Source organism: Mastomys coucha, unplaced genomic scaffold, assembly GCF_008632895.1.
Source record: "Mastomys coucha isolate ucsf_1 unplaced genomic scaffold, UCSF_Mcou_1 pScaffold22, whole genome shotgun sequence".
NCBI classification, from domain to species: Eukaryota; Metazoa; Chordata; class Mammalia; order Rodentia; family Muridae; genus Mastomys; species Mastomys coucha.
Window position 1 is genome coordinate 37708403 of NW_022196905.1, and position 12238 is coordinate 37720640.

Here is a 12238-nt window from a genome sequence, read left to right on the forward strand (position 1 = left end):
GCCTCCCAAGTACTGGGATTAAAGGCGTGTGCCACCACTGCCCAGTCATAGTTCCCTTCTTATATGAAGGCTATGAAGCTCATCAAATTGAAAGACAGGTACTATATAATGTGCCCTTTTTTGAAGGTGTGGGATTCTGTTACCTAAAGGTAGCTCACTGATACTCAGTACATGAGAAATAGTTGGACATATTCAAAGGCATGAAATAAAAAACCTAAGAAGAGAAGGGATAGAGGGGGGAGGATAAATTTGCTAGAAATAAAAAGAGGAAGAGGAGCCAGTGAGGTGGCTCGGCAGGTAAAGAAACCACCGAACCCGATGAACAATGTTTGACTGCTGGGTCCACATGGTGGGAGGAAAAACTTGCCTCCTGAAAAATATCCTCTGACCTCCTCCACAATATGGCATGGCATGCACATTCACAAAAACATGCACAAATAAAAAATTAAAAACTTTAAAGATAAGGAAAATCAGAGCAGGGGAAAGAAAACAGGAAAGAAAAATAATAGATGGAAAGAAACAGTACTTGAAATACAGCAATGCATGCCTCAGGCATTTATGACATTTTCCATGGGATCATATGTAATTTTATGTCAACTGCTGTATTTCTCCCACTAAACAGAAAGAGAAGATGATGTACAAAGACAGGCATTGGCTTGTCCAGTATCATAGAGCTAGTGAGTGGAAAATATTATGGTCTAAATTCATGTCTCATGCATTCATCCTGGTGCTCAAAAGATAATTTCTGTCATTAGTTTAGATCAGCATATTGAATGCTCAATAATATGTGCCATTAACCTCTGGGTGGCAACCAAAGTTGACTCTTGTTGAGACTCTATTCTCTGTCCTAGTGATATAGCAAACAAGTAAAGAGAATGGGTTATATTAGAGACAGAGTATGTAGAAGAATGTCTTGCCCTAGTTCCCAGAGAGGAGTAAATCATACAATAAATTACTCAAGTATTCAAATGTGGATGTTTCCTTATTTCTTAGAACACCTCCCCCCACCCCACCTCCCTTTTTACTTTTGTCTTGGGACAATCTGGCTGTATAGCCCATGCTGACAGGAGACTTGTAGCAATTCTCCTGCCTCAGTTTTCTAAACACTGGGATAACAAGCATGCATAACCATGCATACTTCTTAGATTTCCTTTTGTTGAGGTTTTGTTTGTTTTAAATACAGAGATGTGATGTGTCAAGAGGCCCATGTTTCTTTGCAAACACTCTAGATAAGAGCCTTCCATTTCCTAAACATATTTGTGTGTCATCTCTCTTAGGCTTTTTGTTAGAGGTGGTTGGTTGTGTTTTGATTGTTTTAACTTTAGACTCTGAGCCCCCCACGTCCATTCCCTTTGTTCGTGCCAAACAGGGACTCCACTATTGAGTAACATCCTGACCTTTCTACCTCTCCTATTGTTTTAACATAATATTTTATTAATTCTTTGAGAATTTTATACATGCATACAATGTACTTTGGTGATGGTCACACACTCCCCTCCTTTTTTCAACAAATGCTGCTAACTCAACACCAGCTTGGACTTCCCATTCAGGCTGTGTTCCTGGCTGTGTTCTCAGGCTGTGTTGGCCTGTGAGAAGGTGGCTGGTTTCATAGCCAGCTCAACTCAGCTGTTTTACCTTGTCATAAGAAGTAGCACAGGCAACTAGAGCAAGCAGTAAGCTTCTGTAAAGTGTTGGATTTAGTCATTGTAATGATGAAATCTGCTGAGTAATTGCCTAATCCCATCCAAAAAGGGGCGGGGTGGGGGTAAATGTTTACAGAAGTACCTGTCTATTTCTTTCCCCTCTAGCTCTGACTGAGGTGGAGGGGGATGGAGACATAGAGGCAGGGGACTTCAGAGTACCAAAAAAAAATATTCATAACTATTTAAAGTAACTGTCTGAAAATTTACAAAGCTAGATATAGTGAGAATTTTGGGTTCCATTAAAAACACAGAAATGTTATGTGGATGTGCTTTTGTTTTAATCCCAGGTGTGTGATATGCTGCTGCTTCAGACTCTCCACAGCAGCTGACTCGGATTTGTCTCCTGCTCTGGCAGGGGCATGATATTGACAGCTGAAGATAGTTTACATTTGGAATTCTGGGGACTCTTCAGAGGGTATAAAAATGTCAGATCGGGGTAAGGGGCTGCTCCCTCTGTTGATCCTCTTGCTGCTTCTCTTCCTACTGCTGCTGCTGGTTACTGTTTGCTGCTTGCTGGTTGCTGGGTGCTGGGTGCTGGGTGCTAGTTGCTGGATTGCTGGTTGCTGGGTACTGGTTGCTGGGTGCTGGTTGCTGGGTGCTGGTTGCTGAGTAGTGATGCTGGTTGTTGGTTGCTGGGTGCTGGTTGTTGGTTGCTGGGTGCTGATTGCTGGGTGCTGGTTGCTGGGTGCTGATTGCTGGTTGCTGGGTGGTGGGTGCTGGTTGCTAGGTGCTGATTGCTGGGTGCTGGTTGCTGGGTGCTGATTGCTGGTTGTTGGTTGCTGGGTGCTGATTGCTGGTTGCTGGGTGGTGGGTGCTGGTTGCTAGGTGCTAGTTGCTGGGTGCTGGTGCTAGGTGCTGGTTGTTGGTTGATGGGTGCTGGTTGGAGATATCCTGACACAGACTTGCCCCAAGGAACTTCAATTACCCTAATCAGCAGGAAGTAGTCTAAGGAGATGAGCACTCCCTTTCTTTACCCCCACCCTTTTTTTCTCTCCTACCTAGTATTGGGGGGATGTAAGGGAGTGGAGAAGGGTGGTAGATATGAGAACCCAATCAAGTAGACAAAAAGTACAGGTACAACTACAAACTCTGTAGTCAAATAGACAAGGATTCCCATGGACTGACTAACCACTGTTCTTCTGAAACAGCCATGAATACATGAATCACTGGCTTGAAGTCTAAACTTACTTCAGCCACTGCCTATGACAGTCCCACTCTAGGGACTCATTTTTCTCAACTCCAGCCTTGGTCTGCGATGCTGCTCAGTAATAAGGAGGCATTGGAAAAAAAAAAAAAAAAAACAACCTAACTAACCTCCAGCACATGGAAATATAACTGTGTCAGGTAAGTACTAACCCTGTTTTGGAAAATCAATCATCAACAAGCAGATAAGTCAGTCAATGATTATATTACCTACAATCAACTATGACTTTGTGTTATCAGGGCTATCACAATTCCTTCATTCACTGTCCAAAATATCTCTACCGAGGAGACTCGTTTGAATTACTTTGGTCATTTTCCTTGTATGCAAGATTATAACAAAACTGATATGCTTGTGATTGATTTCTTTCTTTTAGGGGCTGGGTATAACATCCAGTGACTTGTACATGCTAAGCATACTCTTAGGCCTTGAATTATTTTAAATGTATCTTTGTTGTTGTTTTATTTATTATGCTTACTCATGTATTATGGGGGGCACACCACACACATACTGTGCACACATACCGTGAAACCAGAATGGAGCTGCCACACTGTTGTTAAGGAACCACGTTATTGTTAAGTTCCCACACCCTGCAAGAACAGATTTCTGTTGCTAGTTAAGAATGAGGTTTCTGTTTGCTAAACCTATTGTATTCTACAATGAACTTGTGACCCCGTGGTGTATGATGGTCCTTTGCCTTCCTTCCAAGGTATGTTTTCAAGATACCTTGATCTATACCTGTAATGTATGCCCTGTAATGTATGACTTTCTTTGCACATGATAGAAATCCTTGCTTTTATTCTTACCTTTCATTGTATTTTTTTTCTAGCAGCCAATTATCTCACCCCATCAACACCCTTACAACTGTTTTCTATTGACCTTAGCATCCCCCAACCCCCATAAAAGAGACCTCAAAAAGCCAGTAAGGGGCTGATCTCTCAAATTCCAACAGGGTGAGGTAGCCAGCCAGCCAGTTCCAGGTGCATCTCTAAAATAAAGCTTGCTTTAATCAGACAGTCCTGGATCTGTTCTTTCTCCTCCCAGATTCAAGTTTAACAGTACCAAAGAGGTCGTGAGGACAGCTTGTGTCAGAAGTCAACTTGTAAGAGTCGGCATTCTCCTTCCAAACAAGTGAGTCTCTGGGCAGAGCTCACGTTGTCAGGCTTTATGTGCCAAGCCGTCCATCTCACCAGCTCCATGTTGTTGAAGAAACAAAACAGAAAAACCCTTTACTGGAGCAGATGGTTCAGGGGTTAAGAGTTCTCATTACTTTTGCACAGAATCCAGCTTTGGTTCCCAGCACCCACATGGCAGCTCACAATACTTTGAAACTCTAGTTCTAGGGAATCCAGTTCTCACTTCTGGCATCCATGAGCATTTAAAGAAACAAATGCTACAGGAACATTCATCCAGGTAAATATTCATAAACAAAAAACAAAAAAGACTTCTGGGTAAAATAATGGAATAGAAGCTGCATCAGATGGAGTAGCTGATTACAGATTAGGAAAAAAGGTGGGGTGGGGAGCAGGAATGTTTTATCAATCCATTAGCTGTTTCTTCAGACCTGGATTAACCTGCTCAGCATCTCAAACAACCCTTTCTACTATCTGGCCACAAATTTTATCTACAGCGGAATCTGACTTGCTCTCCTGTCATAGGGGCATTTTCCTCCAGGCAAAATGGGCTAAAAGACTGACTAGAAACTCCACAAAAGCAGAGTCTTGGAGACTTCACAGAAGAGCTTCCCAGTGACTACTTCCAAGGCCACCATCAGCTCTCCAACAGGGAAAGACAAAGCTGTGGGAGGTAAACACGAAGTATGAATAATGAATGAGGTACCATACAACCGCTAGCCACTGCTGACTATGTGGGAACACAGAAGCTAAGCCTGGGCAGTGGATAGCTTCATCTATCAACATGCCAGAGAACAGTCAAGAAAACATTTGCAAATGGAGCTGGAAGCCCACAGGGAAAATGGGACTGTTCAGATGCAGCAGGAGCACAGCTGGGACCTGAGCTAAGCTAGCAAAGCCGTGCATCAGCCAATGAGAGGAACTCTACACTCAGGCCAGTAATCTCATTTTCTTACATTTCCACACAACTCCTCTTCCCCTCTATACCTATTTTTTTTTTTAAGTTTTTATATTCCTTTTACTTTATGTGTGGGTGTTCTGTCCTCATATATGTATGTGTACCACATGTATGTGTAGAGTCTGTGGAGGTTAGAAGAGGGTATGTGGATGGTTGTAAACCACCCTCTGGGTGATGAGAATCAAGCCTGTGTCCCCTAGAAGAGCAACGACTGCTCTTAGCTGTAAAGCTATCTCTCCACCTCTACCATTACAGCTACTCTTCCCTGCCAGTGATTCCACTATCTCCAGCTCTCCCCACTCCCCTACAGCTTAACTTCTTATCTAGATAGAGCAGAGGCACTGAAGCAAGACAGCACTGTCCCTGGCTGATTTCACCTTCTGCTGTCTCACACACCTTTGTGCTAGCGAGCACCCCACCCATTTCTGTCTCCAACTGTCTCTCTGTGTCTCTGTCTCTGTCTGTCTCTCTCCCCCCATCCTATCCTCTCCTATTTTCCCTTCCTTTCTTTTTCTTTTTCCCTTCTTTCTTGCTCTTTCTCTTTCCCATACTCGTTCCTCTTACTGTGACATCTCTCAAAGCCCAGAGGCTGACCTTATAGTCTACTATAAAACAAAACGCCTCATATCCACCTATTCTTCCTATGTATAGCTCTCTACTTCCCATATAAACAAATGCTCATCACTGCTGTCACGGTGATTGCTAACCTCTTCCTTTCTCTTCCTTTGCATTTATCCTAACATATTACTATACACAGTATCATTATGGTCTCCTCACTCCCAAAATTAACCAGCACCTAACAAGAGTCAGTTTTGAAGTCTTCTGCTACTCTATTATCAGAGTGGATTAAATACTAGATAGTGACAGTTGCTGCAGGCAGCAGTCAACCCATAGGGGCAGATTGAAGGTAGAGCCAGATGCCTGGAACATCAGTCTAAGAAGCTGAAATATCCTCAACAACTATACTACAATCCAGTCTCTCTTGAACATTGCAAATTAATCCACTGAAAGGAAAGACGCAACCTGGATTTAAAAGAACAAAACCAGCAAGTCTAAACTAATGATCTAACATCTGATGAGCAGATCTCAGCACAAAGACACAAATAACATGAAAAACAAACAAAACAAAACAAACAAGGCAATTGTCTCCTCCAAAATTTACAGAACCCATACTAATGGCCCCTAATTAAAATGACTTAGATAAATTTCCAGGGGCATGTGTGTTATTTTAATATATATGACAAAATAGATTCAAGTCAACTCTTTATCATTTGTTGGGTCCCTCCCTTCTGCCTCAGCTCCAAGACATTGGAGCTTGCCACCAGAAACTCAACTCATACCTGCTGTGCCTAAAACAAAGGCTCACTACTCTGAGTTCTGCCTTCGAGGATTCCAGAGGAAAGTATGCCTGCTGTCTGGCACTGCTGCAGGCTGAGGACATCTGTTGTTGACCCTCTCCCCCACTGTGGGCTGCACCTCCGGCCACTCCCCGGAGTCGAGACCTGCAGGGATGCCCTGAGCTGCCACCTTCAGCCCAGCAGCCCGGCTTCCCTTTGACTTCCCCTTTGACTTTGTTTGGACTCTTCCTGACTCCTCCCGAATCCCTTATGTCATTCAAATATCATTGTAACCTAGAGATTCAGTTTTGCTTTCTTGTATATAAATGCTGAACCCCAAAAGTAAAGGCAAGCCTTGATTGGAAACCCTCATCTTGGCTTCATGTCCTTTTGTTCTCGAACTCTGTGTTTCAAGTATCCTTTCTCCCTTTGGTGGAGGCAGAACCCAGTTCATGAAACTGCGGGACAGTTTCATAATGGCGCCCAATGTGGGGCTCGAATACGGAGGATAGATGAAGGAGATGCTGTTAAGAAGCCGGGCCCTGCCTAAAAGAATTCAGAAGATAAAGGTAAGAGATCGTACACCAATTTATACAGTACATATTTTCAATGCTAGCCAGCCTTATTTTAATATTGTAGAATTGTTGTGCGTGCAAAAAGTGTACACGTCTAGGCTGAGTTGACACTGACCCAGCGTTTAATTCCACCTAGGAGTTTAACGATGAGAATGAGTTTGAATGAGATAAAAGCAGCGATATTAAATGTAAAAAAGCTACTTCTAACAAAAGGAATCAGGGTCAAAAAGGATGCGTTAAAAAATCTTGCAGATGAGATAGAAACTCACTGTCCATGATTCCAAGAAGAAAGAGAGCTAGATAAGAAGACTTGGGAAAAAATCGGGAGAGCTCTGAGAAATAATAGGGCGGAAAGATTTATTCTCCGCCTTTGGGGACTTGTAGAGGAAATTTTAGAGGAAAAACAGACAGAGTCAGAAAGTGAATAGAGCTCGCAAAACACAGATACAAAAAGCCAAGAGAATCAGAATGCTTTTTCAGAAAGCGAATCTACTAGGCATCGTGGAAAGGAGTGGTGTTTCTATGTGTTACCCGCTCCCTCTAGGTCCACTAGGATAGGAGAAAAGGCTCGAAGAGATTTGCAGTTAAATAAACTAGAGTTTGAAATCAAGTTGCAGAAATTGACTAATGAGTTGAATGAATTGAAGGCAGTATCAGGCAAAAGAAAGAACAGCCATCTGGAGACGGCCGTGCGTCTTCAGAGAGCAAATTATCAGGCTTGTGAAAATGGGCAGGACACCTCGGGAGTACTAGTGTTTCCAGTAATGGAATGACTTGATCAGCAGAACAAAAGACATAGACAATATCAGACCTTGGAATTTAAGGTGGTCAAAGATCTAGGGAAAACAGTGGCTCAATATGGTCCAAATGGCCCATATATGCAGGCACTTTTGGACAATATTACAGAGTTATATTTAACTCCTCAATATTGGAGAATCTTATGTAAAACCACACTTATGGCAGGAGATTTTCTGCTTTGGAACTCAGAACGGTGAGAGATCAACAAAAAGAGGGCTATACAGAATACTCAGACAGGCAACCCAAAATGGAATTTGGACATGCTTCTGGGAGAAAGGCAGTATCAAGAAAATGCTAGACAGATCGATTATCCTCCTGTGTGGACTCCTTCCCCCAACCTTGTTGCTTGGGAGTGACTTGGTTTTGTAAGCAGCCCCGACAGGCTGCAAGCTGGAGTTGAGCACCTGCTGTGTGGAGGAGTCCTGACTGCTGCTCCTTAGATCATAGACTTAGCAAGTCTCATACTTATGTTAAAAGGTTTATCGGATCTTCCTTTCAAGATCTCCTTCTGGTCTGGTGTTAATGGATTTTCTCCTGTTTATGTTATATGGGCAAGTGTCGAATTCCTCTGGGTCTGATTCCCAAGCCTAACTATAAATACTGAGTGAATTACAGTAAAGCTCTCTCTTATCACTTCTACCTGGCGTCTGTGTCTTTCCTTATTAACTGCTTGCTCCCACAGATAATTGTTCGTCCCAGTCCTAGAGCACCCACCAGGAGACAACACTCCTGGGGTATATACACAAGTTGCAATAACAACAAGAAAGCCTTGAATTCAATTACCTATGCAAGGTGAGGTTAGTCGAAGCCTAGCTGGCATCTGACAAGGTCCAGAAGAGCCTTTCCAAAATTTCGTAGCCAGGTTACAACAAGCCGCAAATAGAACCCTTGGAGAATCTCATACAGACAGTCCGCTTATTACACAGCTGGCCTATGAGAATGCTAATGCAGTGTGCAGAACAGCTATTCAACCACACAAGGGTCAAATGAAAACAAAAAAGGAAATAGAAATACAAAAAAAAATTTTTTTTTTGCAGTGTGTTTAAGCACGTTTACTAAGAGGGTTATGGCTTTGAGTCCACTAGGCAAATTAATCTTTCTAGGAGCCAGCGTACTCCCTCTTCTTTCTGGGAAAATATCTACACGGACCCTCGGCCCCAGACCAAAACAGGGTCTGGTCCATACCAAGCATTTGTGAGCAGGTCCTTCTAGCATACCATGGCATATGAATTTGAAGTGTTGGGATGTCAATGTTGGTCCGCCACGGACTGACCATTGATGTCTGTCTGCAAAAAATTCAAAATAAAAAGCACAAAGGCAAGGTGTGCCTTTGGAGACCTTGGAGGGAATAATCATTATTGTTATTCTATTTAATTTACCATATAATAACTTTTGCTCATGCTTTCCCTCACCTAAGAAATGATAGTTCTTCCTTTAGCCATAGCATACTTCTTTTTTTTTTTTTTAATTCCCCTGCAAATTAAGGGTTGTACTATACAATGATGATAGCCACAGCTATTGAAAGATTGGCCATATACTAGCACAATGTAACCTTAAAACATTGAAAGGGGGTTCTGTTAACAGATGAGGGAACCCAAATTGAGACAAGCGGTAGGATTTAGTCAAGGCTCCCTGTCACACCATTATTTCATGTTTCGTCTCACTAAAAACAAATCTGATCTTGTAGACTTGCTGAGCTACGCAGACATCAGTGGAATGAGACCATAGGAGATAATCATGTTCCACATAGCAGGAGGCAGAGTACATGCTGCTCAAAGTTCTTACCCACGTGCTTGCCCTCAGTTAAGGTCATGGCAGTGGATAAGACATAAGAGGTGATAAAATCTACAGTACTAACAATACCACTGTGATAGAACTTCATCCAGAAAACTTAAATGCCAAGAGTATTGACATAGCATCCTTTATAAGTGCCCTCAATGTATGGTCTTGGAGAACCTGCTTCAGAGCCTCAAGACTCATAGAGGATGTAGCATCGGAGTCTTACCCAGGGAAATCTGAGTCAATGCACTTAGAGTAAGGCCCAGGATTCTATAATGGTCCTTTGTAACTAAAGTTTGAAAAGCACCATTCTAGTCACTGATGACGTTTCCATAGTTAAAGCTTTTCAACCCTGCTAAGGGGGTAGTAAAGCCTATGACATCATGTCATAAGTACAGTGACTGATTACAGAACAGCTTCCCCCCACTCCCACTCAAGAAATCTAAAATCTCCAGATACTCAACCTCTTGCACAAAATGACATCATATTTGAATATATATACTTCCACCCACTTTCCTTAACCTTTGGGCTATAAAGTTAATACTCCTTTAATATTCAATACTTCTTTAAGATTCAAAGTACCATGACTTATGGAGGAAATTTGTTGAAGGAGTTTATTCTGACTTACAGTTCCAGATGGATGAGACCATCATGACAGGAAGGCATGACTGTCAGGAGCAGGCATGGCAAAAGGAGCAGGAAGCAGAGAGCTGGCTTCAACGACAAGTGTGAAGTAGGAAGAGTGAGCTAGAAGTGTCTCAAGCCTATATTAACTCTCAAAGCCCACCCCTAGTGATGTACTTCCCCCACCAAGGCAGTTCTATTCCCAAAACTGCACCACCAATTGGGGACTAAGTGTCCAAGTACCTGAAACTACAGGAGACATTTCTATTCAAACCACCATACTTTGGGAAATAAGGAGGGGGAAAAAATCTGTACTGTCCGTCTCAGAAAGGATCTCACCCTCACAAGAATAGGAACACAATGTATACAGATACACATGTATAGAAAGACATAAACATTTCCATTCATGATTGAATGAATCCATGAATGTGGAACTTACAGGTAAGGAAGGTTAATTAATATATAATATGCTAGATTGAAAGATGAGTATAGAAATAGAAAAATACATTGGTAATAAAGAAACCTGTACTCAACTCTCTGCTGCATATGCAACTGTGGGCATAGTTACAAACTTCTAATGAACATTAGCTTCTACATCCTTCAGGAAAACAGTGATTAAAGCCTGGCATTGCAGACACCCAGTAAACACTGGGTATGTTCGTCAGTCACTGTGACAAATACTGAGAGGAATAAGTTAAGGGAGGAAGGATTCGTTCTGCTTCATTGTTTCAGAGACTTCAGTCCATCACAGCAAGGAGGGTGTGGCTCACAAGGCAGCTAGGATGCAGAGAATACCTGGGTGGGTGAGCTTCCGTTTTCCCTTCTGCCATCTGGAGACCCAGCCTACATGACGGTGCTACCTATATTCAGGGTAGGTTTTACCTCTTCAGTCAATCCTCTTCCTCAGAAACATCCGCACCAACACATAGTGAGTGAGTCACATTGTTTCTTGAATAAAAGTGAGAAAAATTTGTTTTAAAGCACTTAGCAAAGTTAAGTGCCAGGCACTGGTCAGTTAGCAACATAAAATACATCATAACAACAGACTAGATGTGTGCTTTACCAGTATCCCAGATGCTTCTTAATCCAAGTTGGCATTAAAGATTAGCCCTTACAATAGGTACTGTGATGATTACAAATGTAAAGCTGTATGAAACAGGATACACTCTGTTATTAGACTCTAGGATTAAAATCATAAGAGTCAGTGAGTATGTAAGGGTTGTAGTAACACGTCAACATATTAGCATTGGAATCCAATGGTCTGTGTTCAAATTCTAGCCCGTTCATTGTGGCATTACCACTGGAATAAATCAGAACCCTTTTACCTTCTAGAATAAAAAAAAAATTTCTAATATTGTCAGTCCACAAATAGTACGCTGCTAACTGACCAGTGCCTGGCACTTAATTTTGTTAAGTGCTTTAAAAATAAGATTTGCTCACTTACTATTCAACAAGCACAATGTAATTCACTCTTCTTCTGTCCTCTGAGTTTGCCAGGTCTTCTGGTTTCCCACCTCATTCATTTTTGTTGTTGTTGTTGTTTTGCTTTGTTTTAAAAGATGTTTTTATTTATTTTATGTGTATGAGTACACTGTAGCTGTATAGATGGCCGTGAGTCATCATGTGGCTGCTGGGAATTGAACTCTGGATGGCCCCACTCGCTCCTGTGTAATACACTGTAGCTGTCTTCCGACTAGAAGAGAGTGTCAGATCTTATTACAGGTGGTTGTGAGCCACCATGTGGTTGCTGGGATCTGAACTCAGGACCTTCGGAAGAGCAGTCAGGTGCTCTTACCCGCTGAGCCATCTCGCCAGCCCCTGTTGTTTTGTTTTTTGTTTTTTGTTTTTTGTTTTTTTTTTTTTTTGAGACAGGATTTCTCTGTGTAGCCCTGGCTGTCCTGGAACTTACTCTGTAGACCAGGCTGGCCTCAAACTCAGAAATCCACCTGCCTCTGCTTCCTAGGTGCTGGGATTAAAGGGATATGCCACCACTGCCTGGCTCATCTCATTCACTTTTAAAGATTTAGGTGGGATCTGCTAGGTTGCCTAGGCTGGGCTTGACCTCCAGGACTCACACGATCCATCTCAATGTAGACTGTGATACCATCCTCTCATTGACTTCTGCTTATT

The 12238-nt window shown here is 42.3% G+C and overlaps 1 long non-coding RNA gene across 1 annotated transcript; it reads left to right on the forward strand.

The window, feature by feature from the left end:
* Positions 1 to 1814: 1814 nt before the first annotated feature.
* Positions 1815 to 6593, forward strand: LOC116069153. Its single transcript, XR_004109876.1, has 4 exons — positions 1815 to 1890; positions 1991 to 2139; positions 2852 to 3047; positions 3949 to 6593. It is a non-coding gene; the product is annotated as an uncharacterized LOC116069153 (long non-coding RNA).
* Positions 6594 to 12238: the final 5645 nt, after the last annotated feature.